At 43.7% G+C, this 19,926-nt stretch overlaps 1 long non-coding RNA gene across 1 annotated transcript in view; it reads left to right on the forward strand.

Moving 5' to 3' along the window:
- Positions 1-344: 344 nt before the first annotated feature.
- Positions 345-19,926, forward strand: part of LOC110349287 (uncharacterized) — a 32,887-nt gene continuing 13,305 nt past the window's right edge. Inside the window, exons 1-2 of the long non-coding RNA XR_015442194.1 lie at positions 345-1,794; positions 13,718-14,230. This is a non-coding gene — a long non-coding RNA (uncharacterized LOC110349287). The remainder of the gene's footprint in view (positions 1,795-13,717; positions 14,231-19,926) is intronic.

Raw genomic sequence — 19,926 nt, forward strand, 5'->3', positions numbered from 1 at the left:
GTTTAGGTCAGAGGTGGAAGTTCAGTGTTAGTACAAGCTTCCTGGAACACAGACAGCAGATTTGAAAAAAAGCATTGCCAGTGTTTTCTTTTTCCTTCAGTAAAATTAGCATTTTGTATTAAGGTGTAAACTCAGGAGCTGTTTTAGGAAGGTGCTCAGGGAAAAAACTAACAGCATTCTGCCCTTCCTCAGTGTACTAATCATGCCCTAACAAATTCAGGATTCAAAGCACCAAAAACCAGCTACACGTCTTTGTGTTGTTCTCTTCCAGATGGTGTCAAGCTTTGTTTCTCTGCTTGCTTTTTTTTTTTTGGTACCGGGGATCGAACTCGGGTCCTTAGCTTGCGAGGCAGGCGGTGGAACCACTGAGCTAAATCCCCGGCCCAAGCTTTGTTTGTCTTTCAGATGAAGAGGAAAATAGGCTTCTGGAAAGCAGAGGACCTTCTTGGCTTGTTAGTGTCTTCCCCCACAGAGGGGGCTGATACAGATTCAGCATCCCTAATCCAAAGATCCAAAATCTGAAACACCCCGAAAGCCAATGCTTCTTGGATGTCACCAGTGGAAAATCCTACACCTGATCTCATGTGATGAGTCACAGTCAGAACACAAGTGCACCAAAATATTGTGTAAAATCTCCTTCAGGCAATGCGTGCTAGGTGTATATGAAACTTACGTGAAGCTTGCATTCAGCTCTTGGTCGTATTTCATCACGCATATGGCAAGTACTCCAAAACTTGAAAACAAATCTCAGACGTGAAACAGTTCTGTCCCAAACATTTTGGATAAAGGGCATTTAACCTATAGCTTCCTAGCTACTGGGGGCCACTTTTTGGGGAGGTTACAGTGAAAGAATTTTAACTACTTGTATCTCTGCTATCTTACCTGTTCCTGTACATTTTTAGCCACGAATGCTCTTTCCTAGATACTAACCTGTGCTTAGCCCCAAGAACCTCTAAGTTGTGCTGATCAGCCCCACACACCACTGCCACCCTCTTCTCATGCCTGGATGAAGGTTATGCACATGGCTGGTCACTCATTTTATGTTTTCTGGAGTAGTAGCAGTCTTGTAAGTATGCCATCCAAGCACAGCCTGAGCTCATGCATGGGGCAGACACTTAGTGAGGGTTCCTTCTCATGTACTCTGCTCTTTCTGAGGCACACAGGATGAATAAAAGTTTTCCTGCCCCAGTGACCTTGAAATAGGAAGTCCACATAAGGAAGATGTTGCCAAACTGTGATCAAGGACCACACCTCAGGACACTTCCTGTTTTTGGAGGCCCTGCTAGCTAAGAATGTGAAGGATTAATAAAAAGAAGAGTAAGCAACAGAGGTGTATGTGACTTGTAAGCCTAAAATATTTACTAACTGGACCATCAGAGCAAAGATTTGCCGACCTTTGGCCCAAGGATTATAATGCAAGGTCTTTATCAGGAAGAAGGTGAAAGGGCTCTGGAGTACAGAGCAGGAAATACCACTCTTGATGCATGGAATCCAAGAAAGTGTATGGATAGAGGAAGTGAACTATGAAGAAAAGATGGGATTTCAACACAAGGAAATGGAACAGAAGGAAAGAGGAGGAGAGCAAGAATCAACCTATTATCTCTCACTCTGAACTGCAATGCATAGTGGGGAGCTTTGAAAATATGTTTGTTCCAAATCCTAAAGTTGAAAATAAATGGAAACTAAAATAAACTTACCTATATTCTAAGTTGAAAATTCCCCACAGAGAGCAAGAATTATTTCAAATGACTTTTGACCTCAGTACGCCAACTGGAATTCTCTCACGGGAAGTAGGTAAGGGTAAAAAGAAATGTGGAGATCTTGCATGTTTCTTAGTAGGAATAAGACTGGCCTTGTAATTGTGAAACTAATTTATTTGTATTAGGAGGTAAAGTGAATTAATAAGCATATTAATTTTACTAAGAAACAAGATATCTAGTGTAAAGGAGAATGATACAAATAAAAAAATGAAAGGTGTTAAGAACATTAGTCTAACTGGAAATATTACTATGAATTTGAGATTTAAGAAGGTATATCTTAATTTGTTATTTAGATTGTGTGCATGTATATATGTGTGTAGTAGTCATGAGACACCTACTCTAGGCTTGATTTCTAAATGCCATTTAAAAAATCCAGGTCTGTTGGAGAAATGGCTGATTTTAGGCTCAGTTCAAGGAACGTTTGAGGTGGAGGGGGTGTCTTCTTATACTAGAAAGCAAGAAATATTGAAGCCACACAAAGTCATGTCAAAAGTCTTAGGACTAGATAGATCAGACTTCCCATGGGGCCAATGTAAGCCACTAAGCATTGTAAAGAGTGATAACTGTTTATGCTCGGAAAATATAGAATAAAAATTCTACATCTATAGTTACAAAGAAGAAAGGGAGAAGGAGAAAAAAGGGTCACTTGTGTATGGATGGAGGAAGTGAACTATGAAGAAAAAGATGAGATTTCAACACAAGGAAGGAGAACAGAGGGAAAGGGGAGAGAGGGAGCAAGAATCAATCCATTGCCTCTCACTCTGCAGTTGACATCTATAAAACTATTTCTGCTAATAATTAGTAATGAGATGGAAAGAATTAACATCCATTCCACCTTTACAAACACAATTAGGGTTGGTCTTGGGTTGATGAGGACATGCTTTTCTTCATAGGAGAAGGTCGGGGAAGAATATAAAGAATGGTGAAATTTTAACATGGTGTAACTCACATATTTCAGACAGGGATATAGATGGCATAGCCACTGCAGAAAAGATCTGAGAAAGTTTTTTGATAAAATTAAGTATACATTTATTAAATAATGCAATAATACTATCTCTAAGTATTTACCCAACAGAAAAGAAAACTTACATTTCACAAAGACCAAGATGAGAATGCTTTTGTGGGTTTATTCATAATTAACCCAAACTGTACACAACCCAAACACATCCCTCAGTAGATAAGCAATGGATTCCATGTGATGGAATACTATTCAGCAACACAGAAAGAAAAAATTATTGATACAAACAACAACATGGATGGACCTCAAACGCTTTTTGCTAAGTGAAAGAAGCCAGAATTAAAAGGCTATACAACATTTGATTCTGGGTATGTGACATTCTGACAAAGCCAAACACCTAAAGGGACAGAAAACAGATCAGAGGCTGGGTTGGGGGGAGGGGTTGAGTATAATGGGACTTGGAAGAATCTTTGGTGAGTGGTGCATTTATTCTATATCTTAATGTTTGTGCTGGTTATAGAAATGAATGCATTTGTCAAGATGTGCATAACTGCACAGTAAAAAAGGATGGATTATTACTGTAAATGTAAGTAATACCTTAATAAAAAATGTAAAAATAAAACAAAACAACACAACAACAACAACAAAACCCCACACAAAACAGAGCATTTTGTAACCTCCAACCAAACAATCCTTTTAGACAACTGTCATCCAGGGATGCTAAAAGCACTACATTTTTTGGGGAAAGAGGACATTCACAGGCTGGAATATTACTTCATAGATCCATTGTTAACGGTAAATACAAAAATGAATTTTAACTAAGAGGTAGGATGTTCATTTCTTAATAAAGAGATCAAATGCACATGTATTACTAATAGTGAGAACACCTGGAAGTATGCGTCATATACATACACATATACATGTGATATGAATTACCCATCTCCTGTGAACTGAACTTTCCCCAAGTGCTTAATCTAAATCTATTTCTTTAGATTTATTTATAGGACCTACTGTGTGGCAGACTGCTCCATTAATTATGCGCAAAGCAGACTGTAAACCGTGTAGGCCATAAAGAGTTAACCCCAAAATTGGTTTAGGAAGTGAGTCTGACCAAAGCATATGAGATAACACAGCCGAGGTCAGAGTGACTCTTACCCAAATTCCATTCCCACCCTAACACAAGAATGCTCTGTCTCTTCCTTTATAAGGCTTGCCTGCATCAGCAATGTATCCCTAGCAACCACATGTAGCCCCCTCATGCCAACCTAATAATGACTGTCACCAATAAATATCAATGGTTCTGGCCTTTTAGGGCCTTTGCTTGCTCAAGCCTTTACTTACTTAAGCACTGGTCATCCAAGTTCCCCATCTCTGTCTCTTTAAGTCTGCATCCAAGTGTTTCTTCTTGTCATGTATCATAGCACCAAGCAGGAGATTGGGATCCACTGCCAGGGTCTCTGATACTACTGGGAAATGATGTGCTAATTAAATGAGACCATAAAGAGATGATCAGACCCATATGTTTGTCATAGATTATTCTATTTAGTCTGATTGCTTTAAAAAGTCAGTGTAAGATAAAAAATAAACAAAGGGGAGATCAGTAGACTAAAGAACCTTAACAATTGAATATAATGTATAAAATTTGATTAAATCCTGGTTCAAAAAACTGCTAAAAAGGAGACTTTGAGGACTATGGAAGACATGTGACTACAGACTAGACAATAAATTATCTATCATTAGTAATTTCTTACATGGGATAATGGTATTGTGGTTATGTAGAAAACACTCTTACTTTTGGATAGTTGCATGCTAAAGTCAAATGAGATCAAATGTCAGGACTACAAATTATTTTCAAATAGTTCATCTCTATCTGTCTTCCTATTTGTCTCTCTCTTTATATCACATTGTAAAATAGTCACAAAGGTAATGGGTTGCTGTATTTTCACATATTACTCATTCAATTCTTCTTGATATTTATAACCAAAAAGTAGGGGCCAAATTAATACCAGATCATTCTCCAGACTAAACGAATCAGGCTATCTTGGGGACAGGAACCAAGCTACTGCATTTTATTTTATAAGTTCTCCAAATGTCTCTTAAACATACACAAAACACCGATTTTCTTTTGTTGCTGGACTCTGTTGGTCAGACAGAGTCCAGAATTCAGACAGAGCAAAGGGAGGATGATTTTTCCTTGCTCAACAACATCTGGAGCCCCAGCTGAAGTGTCCTGGGGGCTGGGGCCAGGGTCCCATGTTAAATCTTCACACATGTCTAGCAGTGGAGCCTGGCTGTTGGCTGGAAGCTTGGCCTGGCAGTTGGCCAGAATGCTGGTGCAAGGCCTTTCCATGTGGGCTTTCTGCATGGCCTCAGGTGATTTTTAATGTGAGAACAGAGTATCACCATTTTGCCCAAATATGAAAAATCATAAATAAGCATTTATTAAAATTCAGATTCCTCGGCCCTTTTTCCAGGTCCAGGGTGGAGTCTATTAGTGTTACAATTCAAATCAACCTAAATGATTCTGAGGAAAAGGCAAGTTTGGAAAACACTGGTCTAGGGCATCACTCTATTCTTTTTTTTTTTTTTTAAATTCTTTTATTGGTACATTGTAGGTATACAACACAATTACATTTCTCATTGGGAATTGTACCTTTACATAATGCATCTTGGTTCTTATTTTTTCCCCATTCCTAGCCCTCCCTTCACGCCCTCCACCCTTCCCTATTTACAAAGACTTTATTTCCATTTTTTCCATTTCTCATCATTTTTCCTTTCCTTTCTTTCTTTTCCCCTGCCCCTCCCACTACCCCTACCCCTTTGGACCTTTTCTTCCTATTTTACATTATCAATTATTCATTCTAATCAATGGTACATTTTAGGTATACAATATAATGACATTCATCATTGGAAATTTGCACCTTTACATAGTCTCTCTTGGTTCTTATTTTTCACCCTTGCCCAGCCCTCCCTTCAACCCCTCCATTCCTCCCTATTTACAAAGATTTTGTTCCTATTTTTCCATTTTCTCATATTAATCCCATTCTCTTCTATCCTTTCCTCTAGCCCTCCCACTTCTTTCCCCTTTGCCCCTTTTCTTCCTATTTCACATTAGCTATTATACATTTAGTCCTTATTTACACTTTCAGTTTCTCACACCAGAGAAACTATTCAGTATTTATTCATGTGTGTCCTATTTATTTCACTTAAGAGTATCGCCTCAATGTGCATCCACTTAGCTATAAATGTCTCTAATTTCTCATTTTTTATGGCTGAATAGTACTCCATTTTATAAAAAAACCCCACATTTTCTTTATCCAGTCTCCAGTTGATGGGCATTTGGGCTGTTTCCAAGTTTTAGCTATTACAAACTGTGCTGCTATGAACATGGGCACACATATATCACTGTGGTATGATTCTTTTAATTCTTTGGGGAAGATCCCCAGCAGTGGAATAGCGGGGTCAAATGGGACTTCCAGTCCTAGTTCTTTGAGGTATCTCCATACTGATTTCCACAGTGGTTGCACCAGTCAACACTCCAACCAGCAGTGGAGCAAGGTTCCTCTTTCCCCACAGCCCCGCCAGCATTTGTTATTGGTTGATTTCATGATAGCAGCCATTCTTTCTGGAGTGAAGTGGAATCTCAGTGTTGTTTTCATTTGCATCTCTCGAATGACCAGTGATGTTGAACATTTTTTCATGTATTTACTTGCTATTTCTACTTCTTTGTGTGAGAAATGTCTGTTCATTTCAGATGCCCATTTTCAGATTGGGTCTTTACATTTGCGAGGTCTGATCTTTTTAAGTTCTTTATAGATTCGAGATAGTAGACCTTTGTCTGAGGAAGAGCAGGTGAAGATTTTTTCCCACATTGTAGGTTCTCTCTTCACACTGCTGGTGGTTTCTCTTGCTGTGCAGAAGCTTTTTAATAAGAAGAGATCCCATTTGTTGATTGCTTGTGCTAGTTCACGGGCAACTGAGGTTTTATTCATAAAATCTTTTCCTACACCGATGTCTTCAAGGGTTCTACCTAACCTCTGTTCCAACTGGTTCAAAGTTTCTATTTTAATACTTAGATCTTTAATCCATTTTGATTTTAGTTTAGTGCATGGTGAGAGATATAGGTCTAGTTTTAATCTTTGGCAAGTTGAAGCCCAATTTTTCCAGCACCATTTATTGAAGAGGCTATCTTTCCTCCAGTGAGGGTGTTTGGCTCCTTTGTCAAAGATGAGATGGCTGAGTGTGTCTGGCACTGTTTCTGCATCTTCTAATCTGTTCCACTGGTCCTCAAGTCTGTTTCTTTGCCAGTACCATGCTGTTTTTATCACAGTAGCTTTGTAGTAGAGTTGCAGGTTGGGGATTGTGATACCCCCTGCCATGTCTCTGTTACCTAGAATTGCTTTTGCTATTCTGGGTCTCTTCTTGTTCTAAATGAATTTTTGGATTGTTTTCTCAAGGTCTATGAAGTATGCTGCTGGGCTCTCAATTGGAATTGCATTAAATCTATATAGCAGTTTTGGAAGTATGGCCATTTTCACTATATTAATCCTTCCTACCCAGGAGCAGGGGATGTCTGTCCATTTTCTGATATCATCTTCAATCTCTCTTTTCAGAGTGCCATAGTTTTCAGAGAAGAGGTCTTTGATTTCTTTCGTTAGGTTGATTCCTAGGTATTTCAGTTTTTTGTATGCTACTGTGAATGGAATTATTTGCCCTATTTCTCTCTCAGTGAGTCTGTCATTGGTGTAGAGGAAAGCTATTGATTTTTGTGTGTTGACCTTGTAAGCAGCTACTTGACTGAATTTGGTTATTAAGTGTAGAAGACTTTTGGTGGAGTTCTTGGGGTCTTCTCTATAGAGTATCATGTCATCTGCAAATAATGACAATTTGACTTCTTCATTATCTATCTTTATTCCTTTTATTTCTTTCTCTTGTCTAATTGCCATGGCTAATGCTTCCAGAACTATATTGAACAAGAGTGGTGATAGTGGACATCCTTGTCTTGTTCCTGATTTTAGTGTGAAGGATTTCAGTTTTTGACCATTTAGTATGATATTGGCTGTTGGTTTTTCATAGATGGCTTCTATCAGTTTGAGGGAGAGACCGTCTATTCCAATTTTTTGTAGGGTTTTTATCATAAATGCATGTTGGATTTTGTCAAATGCTTTTTCTGCATCTATGGAGATAATCATATGGTTTTTGTCCTTGGCTCTATTGATATAGTGTATTACATTGATTGATTTTCATATATTGAACCATCCCTGCATCCCTGGGATGAATCCCACTTGATCAGGGTGTATGATCTTCTTGATGATCTTCTGCATTCTGTTTGCCAGTATCTTATTAAGGATTTTTGCATCTATGTTCATTAGTGAGATTGGCCTATAGTTCTCTTTTTCAGTTGGGTCTTTCTCTGCTTTGGGGATCAAGGTGATGCTTGCTTCCAGGAATGAATTTGGGAGTATTGCTTCCCTTTCAATTTCATTTAACAGTTTAAACAGTAGTGGCAGCAGTTCCTCTCTAAATGTCTTGTAGAATTCAGCAGTGAAGCCATCAGGGCCCAGGCTTTTCTTAGTTGGTAAATTTTGAATTACATTTTCAATTTCATTGGTTGATATTGGGTTGTTCAGAATTTTTAGGTCTTCTTCCTTCAACTTTGGTAATTCATATGTATCTAGGAATCTGTCCATTTCTTCTGTGTTGTCCATCTTATTGGCGTATAGGTTCTCCAAGTAGGTATTGATGATCCTCTGGATTTCTGCTGGGTCTGTTGTCATTTCACCCTTTTCATTCCTAATTGCATGGATTTAGGCCTTTTCTTTCCTTTTTCTGACAAGGTTGGCTAAAGGTTTGTCAATTTTGTTGATTCTTTCGAAGAACCAACTCTTGGCTTCATTGATTTTTTGTATCATTCTCTTAGTCTCCATTGCATTGATTTCTCCTCTGATCTTTATAATTTCCTCCCTTGTATGAGCTTTGGGGTTGTCCTGCTCTTCTTTTTCTAGAAGCTTGAGGTTCAGCATCAGGTTGTTTAATTGGGCTCGTTCTGTTTTCCTAATATAAGTATTCACTGCTATGAATTTCCCTTGTAAGACTGCTTTCATTGTGTCCCATAGATTCCGATATGTTGTATTGTCATTGTCATTTAATTGAAGGAACTGTCTGATTTCTTCTTTAATTTCCTCTGTGACCCATTGGTTATTCAGAAGTGTGTTGTTCAATTTCCACATGTTCATGAAATTTTTTGAGTTTCTTTTGCTATGGATCTCCAATTTCATTGCACTATGGTCTGATAATATACAGGGGATAACTTCAATTCCTTTGCACTTACTTAAACATGTTCTATGTGTGAGTATGTGGTCTATTTTGGAGAATGACCCATGTGCAGCTGAGAAGAATGTGTATTCTGATTTTGTGGGGTGGGAGACTCTGTAAACATCTGTTAAGTTCATTTGTTCAAGAGTTCGATTGAGTTCTAGTATTTCATTACTTATTTTGAGTCTCGTTGATCTATCTATTTGTGACAGTGGGGTGTTGAGGTCCCCCACTACAATTGTATTAGTGCATATATGACTTTTCATGTCCATTAGTATTTGTTTTATATAGTTGGGTGCTCTAGTGTTTGGTGCATAGATATTTATGATTGTCATCTCTTCCTGTTGGATTCTTCCCTTTACAAGGATGTAGTGTCCTTCTTCATCTCTCTTGATCAGTGTTGGTTTGAAATCTACTTGATCTGCAAAGAAGATAGCTACTCTTGCTTTTTTTCGGGTTCCTGTCACATGGAGTATTGTTTTTCACCATTTAACTTTCAGTCTATGAGTTTCTTTTTGAATTAAGTGTGTTTCTTGTATGCAACATATTGTTGGATTTTGATTCTTGACCCATTCTGCCAGTCTATTTCTTTTGATTGGTGAATTGAGACCATTAACATTGATGGTTATAACTGAAACATATTGACTTGTCATTGCCATGTCTTTTTCTTTTTGTTGGGTTCTCCTCCTTTATATTTAATTTCTTGTCATGCCAGATGGGTTCATTCTGCTTTGCCTCCTGGGGTTGTGATCCTCAATGTCTGTTCCTAGGATATTGTGTAAAATTCTTTGGAGTGCTGATTTGGTATTTACGAAGTTCCTAAGGTGCTCTTTGTCATGAAAGAATCTTATTTCTCCATCAATTTTGAAAGATAGTTTTGCAGGGTACATCAATCTGGGTTGGAAGCTGTTTTCTTTTAGGGCTTGGAATATGTCACTCCAAGCTCTTCTTGCCTTGATGGTTTGTGTTGAGAAGTCTGCTGTGATTCTGATGGGCTTTCCTTTGTATGTGATTTGTTTCTTTTCTCTGACTGCTTGGAGAACTTTGTTCTTCTGTTTAGTTTCTGGAATCTTAACAATTATATGCCTATGTGTAGATTTTTTTGATCAAGGCTATTTGGAGTCCTATATGCCTCACTTATCTGTATGTCAAGCTCTTTTCCCCTGCTTGGGAAGTTTTCTGCCATTATTTCTGTGAAGAGATTTTTTTATGTCATCTCCACCCTCTCCTGTTTCTTCATTGAGCCCCATCAGTCTTATGTTATTCTTCTTTGCATCATCTAGCAGGTGCTGGATTGATTTCTCATGTTCCCTTATAATTTTGAAGCAATTTTTCTTTTCCTGGTCACCCATTGCAATCTTATCCTCTACATCTGAAATTCTGTCCTCACACTGGCTCATTCTGCTGTGTAGACTTTCAACGGAGTTTTTCATGCCCTGGAAATCTCTTTGCATCTGTTTTATGGATTCCATTTGTTTCTTATGTTGGGATTCCATCATGTTCCTGAGCTCCTCTCTAGATTTATTAATCATGTCTTGCACTAGGGGCACAATTTCTCCTGTTATCTGAGAAATTATTTCTGATTTCATTTTTTCCAGATCTCCTTTTGTTGCCAGTTCAGTGGGTCCAGGTGGTTGAGTATCAGAGTGTTCCATCTCATTTCCCTTTGGGGTTGCTGTAGGTGATCTGGAAGACTGGTTTTGAGACTTATTTACGTGTTTTCTCATTTTGACTGGGGCGGGGGGCTGTTAGCGCCTGCACAGATTACCTCCTCTGAGCTGGGAGAGGTGGGACAGGGGCCGGGAGCAGCAGTAGGGATGGTGGCCCAAAAGCCCTTTCCTGTGGACTGGGCGCAGCGGGAGGGATGGTGGCTGGGAAGCCCCTTCCTCTGGACCAGGTGTAGTGGGATGGCGGCTCAGAAGCCCCTACCTCTGGGTTGGGAGCGGTAGAAGAGATGGTGGCCTGGAAGCCCCTTCCTCTGGGCCAGGAGCAGCGGGACAGAAGGTGACCCCAAAGCCCTTTCCTCTGGGCTGGGAGCAACGGGAGGCATGGTGACTGGGAAACCCCTTCCTCTAGACCAGGAGCAGTGGGACGGTGGCTCAGAAGCCCCTACCTCCAGGCCGGGAGCAGCAGGACTCAGTACCTTGGTCTGGTGGTCTGGTGTCCTCTGTGTCTTTGTAGTGTGGAACCAGGTGGCTGCCTGTCTGCAGCGGGGTGATTCGGCATCTTCCGCGCAACTTGGGACCTTGGTAGGGCATGCACAGACCTGCCTGTCTGCAGCAGGCTGATTCCGCGTGTTCTGTGCCCATCACTCTATTCTTTTAAGGCCCAGATCTGCCAGGCACCAGGTACCAGACACAATACAAGAGAGGAAATGCCATGTTACAGTTCTGAAACTTGAACAGACTATTTCTTGGATGTTTTGCATCTTCTTGTTGCCTGGAGCCTTGTCTTGGCCGTGGGTGTGAATACAGTTCTCCTCATGCTAGGTTTTTGCAACTTTAGTTAAAACACTTGTCTCATCTGGTGGAGAGATTGAAGTCCCTTCTCAAGACATGATTATCTAGAAATAGAAATTAGATGGGTTTCAGAAAATGTGTGAGAGAAAATGAAGGTAGGTATTCAGTTCTCGAATGCCAGGCTAGTGAGTCTGGTCAGCAGTCATCATGCAATGTTATCCAGACAGGATTGAGCATGAGTTCAAAAGGATTAGGGATGTGCATTAGGAAAATTATCCAGGAGCAGTGAGAATCTGGAGGAATGGAGAACATATTCAGGCCTAGGAAAGAGTTATGGGGCATTCACCAAGATGGTGGCCGTCTTGGTCTTTGCTTCTATTTTTCCTTCATTGTTTTGTTTTAGTACTGGGGATCGAACTTGGGACCTTGCACTTGTGAGGCAAGCAGCATAACCACTGAGCTAAATCCCCAGCCCTTTCCTTCATTGTTGATTCTCGACCCAACAACTACTTCTCTTCTTCCCCACCGATGGAGGCCTCTTTTTGTACATGCATCACAGGAAAATGTGCTCATGGAAGAATCACTCCTCCTCCACCCCCAGGGAAGCACCCTGACTCCAACACTGTCCAATAGAACCTTTTCTGATGATGGAAACTCTGCCTTCATGGAGACCACTAGCCTCATCAGCTCTGGAGCCCTTGAAATGAGGCTTGTGTGGCTGAGAAACTACATGTAAATTTTTCTGTCACTTTAACTTAAATCTAAATCACTTCCTGTGCCTGGTGGCTACCATATTTGCACAGAGACCCTAACCTATGATACCTCCATTCCCCTTTGCCAAGGATTGGTACGGACATCACCATGTGGCCCATTCCTAACCTACAGCACCCAGTGGAAAAGGATGGGATCTGGGAAGAATATTTTGATTTGCTAAAGGAAAGAAATGCCTGGAAGCTTGCATCATTCTGCTCTCTTGTCTTGTCTCTTCCTACAGGTTCCTTTCTGCCCTACATGTCGCCCTGTGCCATGTGAATGCGTGCTGTTTTGTGACAATGAGCAGATGATCTAAATAAATAAAGATGATCAGATTTAACACTCTATAGTGCTTACTGCATGCCGGGCTCTGGCTAAGCAGTTCACATGTGTTAATTAACTTAGTGTTACCAGCAACCCTGGGGAGGAGACACTAGTGTTATCTCCAGTTTGCAGAGTGGGGATGGAGGCTCAGAGAGGCTTGGTAAATCGCACAAGCCCCACAGCCAAGAAACATCGAAGCTGGCACTTGAATTCAGGCGAGATGGAAGAGGCTGGGTTCCTTGTTGCTACACCATCACTGCCTTTCTAGAACAGAGAGAGGTAAAGAGAAACTACAGAGCCCACTTGTCACTGGACCTCTTGCTAGCTGAGATAAATTCATGCCCTTATATTTAAAGCCAGATTAGATCTGGTCCCCTGTACTGGCTTGTTCCCTCGAACACCCTCAGCGGCACCAGGGTCTTTGGGAGTGTCTCTTTCACCTGATTGAATCGCTCCTCTATCCAGGGCTGATTCACTGCAGACATTGCCTCGGAAATCATCCCCATGGCAGCGGAAGAACAGTCCCTCTAAGGCTGGCCGGGATCACTCCTGTTACAGTAGCACAAGGCGACACCCCAGGGGATCCCCATCGGTCCCCACCCCAGGTGTACTTAAGGCCACGCTCAGCCTCACACATCTGCCTGTTTATTCTGACTCTCAAAAAGAAAGTCTGTCCCAAGGCACTGTGGGGAGGAGAATCCCAGAGGCACACGGAAGCTTTAGACAAGGGGGCAGTGCCCCGCCTTGGGTTTTGCCTCTAGTTACTCAGCACATAGTCAGCACCTGGGTTTTCCCAGTACCCTGAACCCTCTTCTGTGACTAAGAATTTAGTATGACTTGAAGTTTATTTCTCTGATAAGTTGGCTGCTTGACTTTCCAGGCTTGCGAAAATTCAGAGAGAGGCAAAAGTTCAATCCATTTGGTGGGAAGCAGACTGGGTTCGTGTGGATGGTGCTGCCACCACTGGTGCACCACTGCGCCGGGCACAGGACGCTCTCCCAGCTGAAGACAGTTGTGGGAAACCCCTCCCACCCTCAGAGCTGTCCTTCCTTCCCCTTGGCAGGCAGGGCCACCCTTTCTTTATCCTTCCCTTCCCCAGTCCCTTTTTCCCTCCCTGGCCCTACTATGTCCTTGTTCCTCCATCCTAGGCCCAAGTGCCGTCGGGGCTGCGCAGCCGCAGTGAATGGGGTGACCTGAGAGGAAGAAGAACACGTCTAAGTGGCAGACAGTCCCGGGCCCGCTCCTCACCGCAGTCTTCATTTTCCCTTCACTCATTCAGCAAAGAATTACTAAGCGCCTACTGCGCAGGAAGCACTGGAAGCGTCGTGGCAGAAGCTTCTTCCTGGAAGAAAAAGTAAACTTCTTGAGGCTTCTTCTCGAGTTGTAGGTCTTAATCTCATTTCAGGATTTGGTTATCCAGAGGCCCAGCACTACCTTCAGATCGGAGCTGAGATGCACAGGCCCTGGTGGGAGAGCGTGACGTGCAGTGCTTTCTCGTGGAACCGGGCCCTGGCGGACCAGGCTGCAAACCCGCGTCTGCTGACTCACTCATTCTCGCCACACACTTCCCGCCAGCCTGGCCCGGGCAAAAACAAACAGCGCAGGCTCTGCACTTCTCTGGAGCAGGCTCCCGGGGACCCTGGCACCGGGATCCCCGCACGGTAAGGAAACGGGGACCCCAGCAGCCCCCCGCGCAATCCTGCTGGCTCGTCTTTGAAGTAAAGAACCCAGAGATCAAAGGAAATATTTGGTTGAACTCAGCTATTTGTCCTTGATCTGCTAGAAACTTTAATTTAATTAGCAACATAAACTTTGCAAAGATTTCACTTTCCCAGCTTGGTTTAACTGATGCCATTTCTTTGATTTCCAAATGACTGGGAGCAACTATGGGGGAAAAAGTCTTTAAAATTCTCATGTAAGATGTAAACTATGCAATACTTGTATCTCATGAGAATTTTCTGGTGGTACTGACCCAAATTTTATACTTCTCCTGCTCCAGTGAGCAAGAAGTTATGGTGAGAAATATTCTGGACTAAATTGCCTAGTTGTTTTCCAAAAAGGCAGACCTCCCAGATTCCTTGGTGTTGGAAATCATAGCATTTTCGGAAGGAGAATACCTCGACGTACTCCTTAAGTCAGAAGCTTTATGTGTGTTTAAGGGTTTCAATGCTCTTCTGGTTCTTCGTGACCCCAGCTTAAACGGCCGCCTCAAGGGTCTAGTGGGTGGGTGGGGAGAGAAGTCCTGTTCTCCCCCACCGTCGGGAATGCTGCACATCCGAGACTCATGCCAGACACTCTCCCTTGGAATGACTGAAAAGGAACTGCCAGCCGTGCTTCGTTTTGGTTTTCACACCACTTGAGCCAACAAGCTTGGAATCTAGTAGAATCCAACCGTGGGACAAATTGCTTAAACTACTGTTATCCAAAAGAATCAGAACCAATCTTCATCTGTAGATAATTTTCTTCTCTCAAGTCACTTGTCAGTTCTCCCAGTCCGTGCAGGGCAAGGCCTCCTCCTCCTCGTCCTCCCACTCGGAAAGCAATGTTTAGATGTAAAAACATATGGCATTGGGTTACAGAGTTCAGTTTTAATGGGGGTATTTTTTTTTTAAATTTGCACGTTCTGTGGTTAACTATCAAAGAAAGTAACTAATTATTCCAGCTTTCCCCAGCACTCATTATTTTTAAGAAGTCTCCCTAATCATAAGGTGGCATTTTCAAGATGGGTAGATTGTGCAACCCAGTGATCTCTCAGTACTGTGGCTTTGTCCAAACCCCACTGGCTCATGGGATTTCTCACTGTGCTGTGTGTCTTGCCAAGCATGAAGCCAGATGTAGTTCAAGAAAAGTCAAAGGCCGCAGGTCATTTTGCATGAATAAAGTCCCTTAGGGCTAACAAAACTGACATGTTTCTAGCCATTCTGGGTACACGAAAATTATGCTGGCAAACTGATTCACCATTTACTAGCTTTGTGCAATATTATGAAGGTAGAAGCAGAAACATTAGCATGTTGTGCTTGGCTTTACCGATGGCTTTCTCACCATGACATTAATTGGACAGTATGCATAGTGGATTGTAAATGCATCTTCTGCAGATTTACAAGAAATATGCTCAATTAACATTCTAAAGTAGTAGAAGTACAAAGTAAACACTAAGCAAGCATTTATACCAGTACTAGGACATCTACAACAATTGTTTGGACTGTTGCCTTTTCCTCATTTAGACAAGTTTTCTGCGTTGTAATTACTGTATTACTGTGTATTTCATGGTTTTTACACTCATGGCTTGAGAGTTAAGTACTTGTACACCAAGTATTGCAATCACCTTTCTCTTATTGTACATGCAGTGTAATAACATACAGTTTTGGTGCTTAACAGCAGTCCTTTTTTTCTTTAATAGAGGATGTTTATTTGGGGAAAAAAAAAGGATTTCGATCCCTGTGGCACAGGTGTTCCTCTCTCCAGTTAAAGAAGCCAGGTGGCATCCCATGGTCACAGAGCTTGGGCTTTAATCCACAAGGGCAGATGCAGAGCCCTCCTGTGTGCTAGCAGCTCCTGACATGTTGAGTTCACTTTCGACCGTCAGAAATCATCTGCTGCTTCTCCTTTTGTCAGAGCTCACAGACAGCACCCAAATTACTAACTCTCCTGAGTGGCGTCTTTTCCCTGGCACCTTGGCAGATGGTCAAGAAATAGAAATTTGTCCCAGGCAGTGCAGACCATCTGTGGGGTCCTGGAGGAGACTCTTCACCCTGGCTGCCTGGCTTGCTGAGAGGGGAGGGGACCAGGCAGCTGTCACTGAGAGCCCGTCTGGGCATTCGTGCTCCCTCCCTCCTTCACGTCCTTGGTGTGTGGGGTGAGTGTGTGCTCCAGCTATGCGCCCCGCCCTTCGGTGGACCTGCCTTCACATCTGCCCTAAGCCTTTGCTCTAGGGAGGAGTCTGCGTGGAAGTGGACATGCTCCCGGCCAAGATTTCAGCCCCGACCAACGTCTTGCCAAACCTATGTGTGCTCTTCTGTGGACGTGAGCTTGGGGAGGTGCCCTGAGCTCGCCAGATCCCACAGCGGGAGGCTGCAAGTGACTCTGCTGACAAATGACACGGTTAGATCTTGAGCTAAAATTAGCATCTATGGCCCATCGTTGTCCTTTTCACCTTTACTTGCTGACAGAAAACAAAGTTTGAGAAGGAAGCATTAATATTAGTGACATAAATTCCCTTTATCTCAATCAGACCATGCTTGGAAAGAGAGAAAGAGGCGAGGTTGGAAGTCTCAAAGGCTGTGTGAGGAGAAGGCCACAGCAGGTAGGCCAGTGTCTCCTCCCCACCGAAGACGGAGGGTGGTGGCCTGGACTCCGTGGGACCCTCGTGACCTCCCACGGGGCCCCCCTGCAAACCATCTGAAGCGCAGAGCTCACGACCGGGCTGGAGTCCTCAGACATCCGGTTCGTTCGCACCAGCCCTGGCTCTACTCTCTGCCGCTCCATCACCATCGGCATTTCTTTAGCTGGGAAACTTTTAAGCCTCTTACTGGAATTTTCTCTGTGTGGTTAAAATCCCTGACAAGTAAAATGTGAGCCTGGCACAAGTCATCAGTTTCTTTCAGAATCACATTGGAAATGGTGAGATACAAGGAGATACGGTCCTTTGTGGGGCAGTTCCTAATGAGTTCTCTGAAATCTGAATTGAAATTCGCAGTCTCCAAGGAGTTTTGCCAAACCAGCTGTGGGTCCTTTCTACTAGAACTATTTCAGAGTGGATTCAGGAGTAAAAAAAAATATGGAGCGAGTGGCAACATGCTCCAAATCTTGTGCGGTGCGTTTTAATTTTCTTTCCTTTCCCTCCTTCCCTCTCCCCCTTCCTCCATCACTCACTGAACATAGTGGCCAAAATGAGTTGCTAACGGTTGAATGTTGGAGCTAGGTGATGGGTACATGTGGCATCATCGCTCTTTCTCCCATACCTTTGTGCATGTTTGAAACTTTGTGTAATAAAATTGAAAAAGGAAGCCAAGAGAAATGATCATGGCTCTGGTGTTGAGCTGTTCTTAGTTTCAAAGGGCCGCACAGGAACCAGCCAGAAGCCTCAATGACATTTACTTCAAGCTCATTCTCCTAGGAGGCTTTTTAAAAAAGTGTTTTCCTGGAACTCTAAAAACACCCTCAGAAACTGTTTCAACACAATCCAGGGCAGCAAGGGTCGGAGCTGGCAGCAAGACAGTGGGGTTGAGCAAGTCTGTGACATACAATTAGCGGCTGGGTGAGACAGCTTCTGACCAAATAGATAGTCACTCGATGAGAAAAATAGGCTGAAGGCGGTGATTCGGAGCTTACTCATGTGGGCGCCACATATTTCCCTTACCCTAGGGGCTGTGAATAGAGATTTTGGTTTTAAACCTTGGAAGGTCTTGCTCTTTGCCCATCAAACAAGCAGAATGCACAAGCTTGCTTAGAGCAAATGGTTCTCTGATTCAGATTTTCCAGAGGGAAAGAGGAATGTATGTTAGCAGATTACTTCCCTCGCCGTGTCTGGCCGGGGTAAGCCTCCTAGGCGGGCTAATGATCTCCTGCGGGCTGGTGGCACTGGCTGCCAGCAGAGAGAAGCAGCCTCCTCCTCTGCCCTATCGGTGGCCCCAAAGACTTCTCTTCCACCTGGGACAGTGACCCGCTGGCTCCAGGCCTGGGGCTCAAGGCCCTGGAAGCCCAGAGCACAGGGAAACCACGAGACACTAGAGGGACCCCTGAGCTGGTGAGTCCCATCCTGCGTTCTCCAGGCCACCTGAGTCCGGGCTCTGGGGATCTCTGCTACCCTCTGCTGCCGCTGCTCCGGGCGTCTTTCCTGGGCCCCGGGTCTCTCTTTTGCGCTTATCCCTTCTCAGCGGGTTGTCTCGGTCCTGGCGCCTTGGTGGAGAAGCCCTTCCGGGTCCTCCATCTTCCAAGGATGCCCACCCTCTTGGTGCCCCGCTGTCTCTGGACCACCCTGTGCCTCTTTTCCACATCTCAGCCACAGGGCTGGGGCCTCAGTGTGACACCAATGGGCCTTGATTGCTCTAGTCTGGTTTATGACTCTTCCTTTGGTGGAAACTATCTCTGCTCTGTCCAGCCCTTGGTATTTGGTGATTCCCCTTGGCATCCTTTGTTTGTCCTCAGTGTCCTCTAGGTGACTGCTCCCTCCTACTCCTTCAGTCTGTGTGTGTGTGTGCGTGTGCACATTAAGTGCCCTCACTGCCATAGCTGATGACTTGGGCTGCAGCTCTGACTTTGGCCTCACTGATTTGTGCACCTTTGGCCAAGTTTCTTTGTGTTTTAGGCTTGTTCCCTCCTTTATGAAATGTGGATAATACACCTTCCTTTAGCATAGGGCTGCTGTGAGGATTACTCGAGAAGGTCCACATGAAGTGTTTTGCACATCTCCTGTCTCACTCTGATCGTGCGTGGGCTGCTTGCTTTCTGTCCCTAAGCCCCCATCATCTGAGGGACGTCCCTCGTCCTTTGGAACTACAGAGCCACTTCTGGCAAGAGTCTGTGGCTCTTTCCCTCTGGGACATCCATCTCCACACACAGGTTGTCTAGGACGCTGGCTGGGGTGGGGGTAAGATGACACTTTTCCCAAGGCAGTGACTTGGTGGCTGGGAAAGCAAGAGGCCACAAGGTGGTCTTCACCATTTGAGTCGAGTGCTGAGCTTGGGTAAGGAATGGGACCGGACCTGTGAGGTGCGGGCGATCTCAGCATAGTTTCGGACTTCCGTGATTTCCTTTTAATTGTCTTCAGTATTTGTAGAAACTCTAGTCTGTTTGGGCTCTGCTGAAGCACAGTGAAGATAAGAGATTTGTTTCCCTAGGGGGTTGTTGTTGGGGACTTTGTCCTGGTTTGGTCCAGATCTTCCCCATGGCGCTCGTCTCTCGGATGCAGAATGGCAGTGGCCCAGGCCATCGGGCTGAGAGCCACTGGGTGTTCAGAAGGACTGTGGCCACAGAGATGGATGGGATCAGCAACCGGGGAGGATCTTGTCAGGACACCAGAGGAGACAGCTCTGCTGGTTGCTGATCTTCCCCGTAATTCTAAAAGGTGAGTCAGCTCTTCTAGAGAACGAGATGGAAGTGACGGAGGAAGAAACTCTTTAGGTACGGGAATATCAGTGCTGCTACCACTGTGTCTGAGGTTCTGCAAATTCTCAGAACATCAGAGACGCTTCTAGCCGAAGTCCAGTCAAGTGTGCATCGGGAGAGGTGCCCTGCCCAGGAGGAGGTGAATTTGTCCTCCAACATTGTAGCCCCGCACTCCTGAGCCTGAGGGTGCAGCCCAGCACTCAGCTGGGCACACGGCACTCTGCTCCTGAGCCGCCCACCTGTGCAGCGT

The sequence above is a fragment of the Heterocephalus glaber genome, unplaced genomic scaffold (assembly GCF_053883595.1).
Source record: "Heterocephalus glaber isolate CG9 unplaced genomic scaffold, H.glaber_assembly_v1.0 deba00001538, whole genome shotgun sequence".
NCBI classification, from domain to species: Eukaryota; Metazoa; Chordata; class Mammalia; order Rodentia; family Bathyergidae; genus Heterocephalus; species Heterocephalus glaber.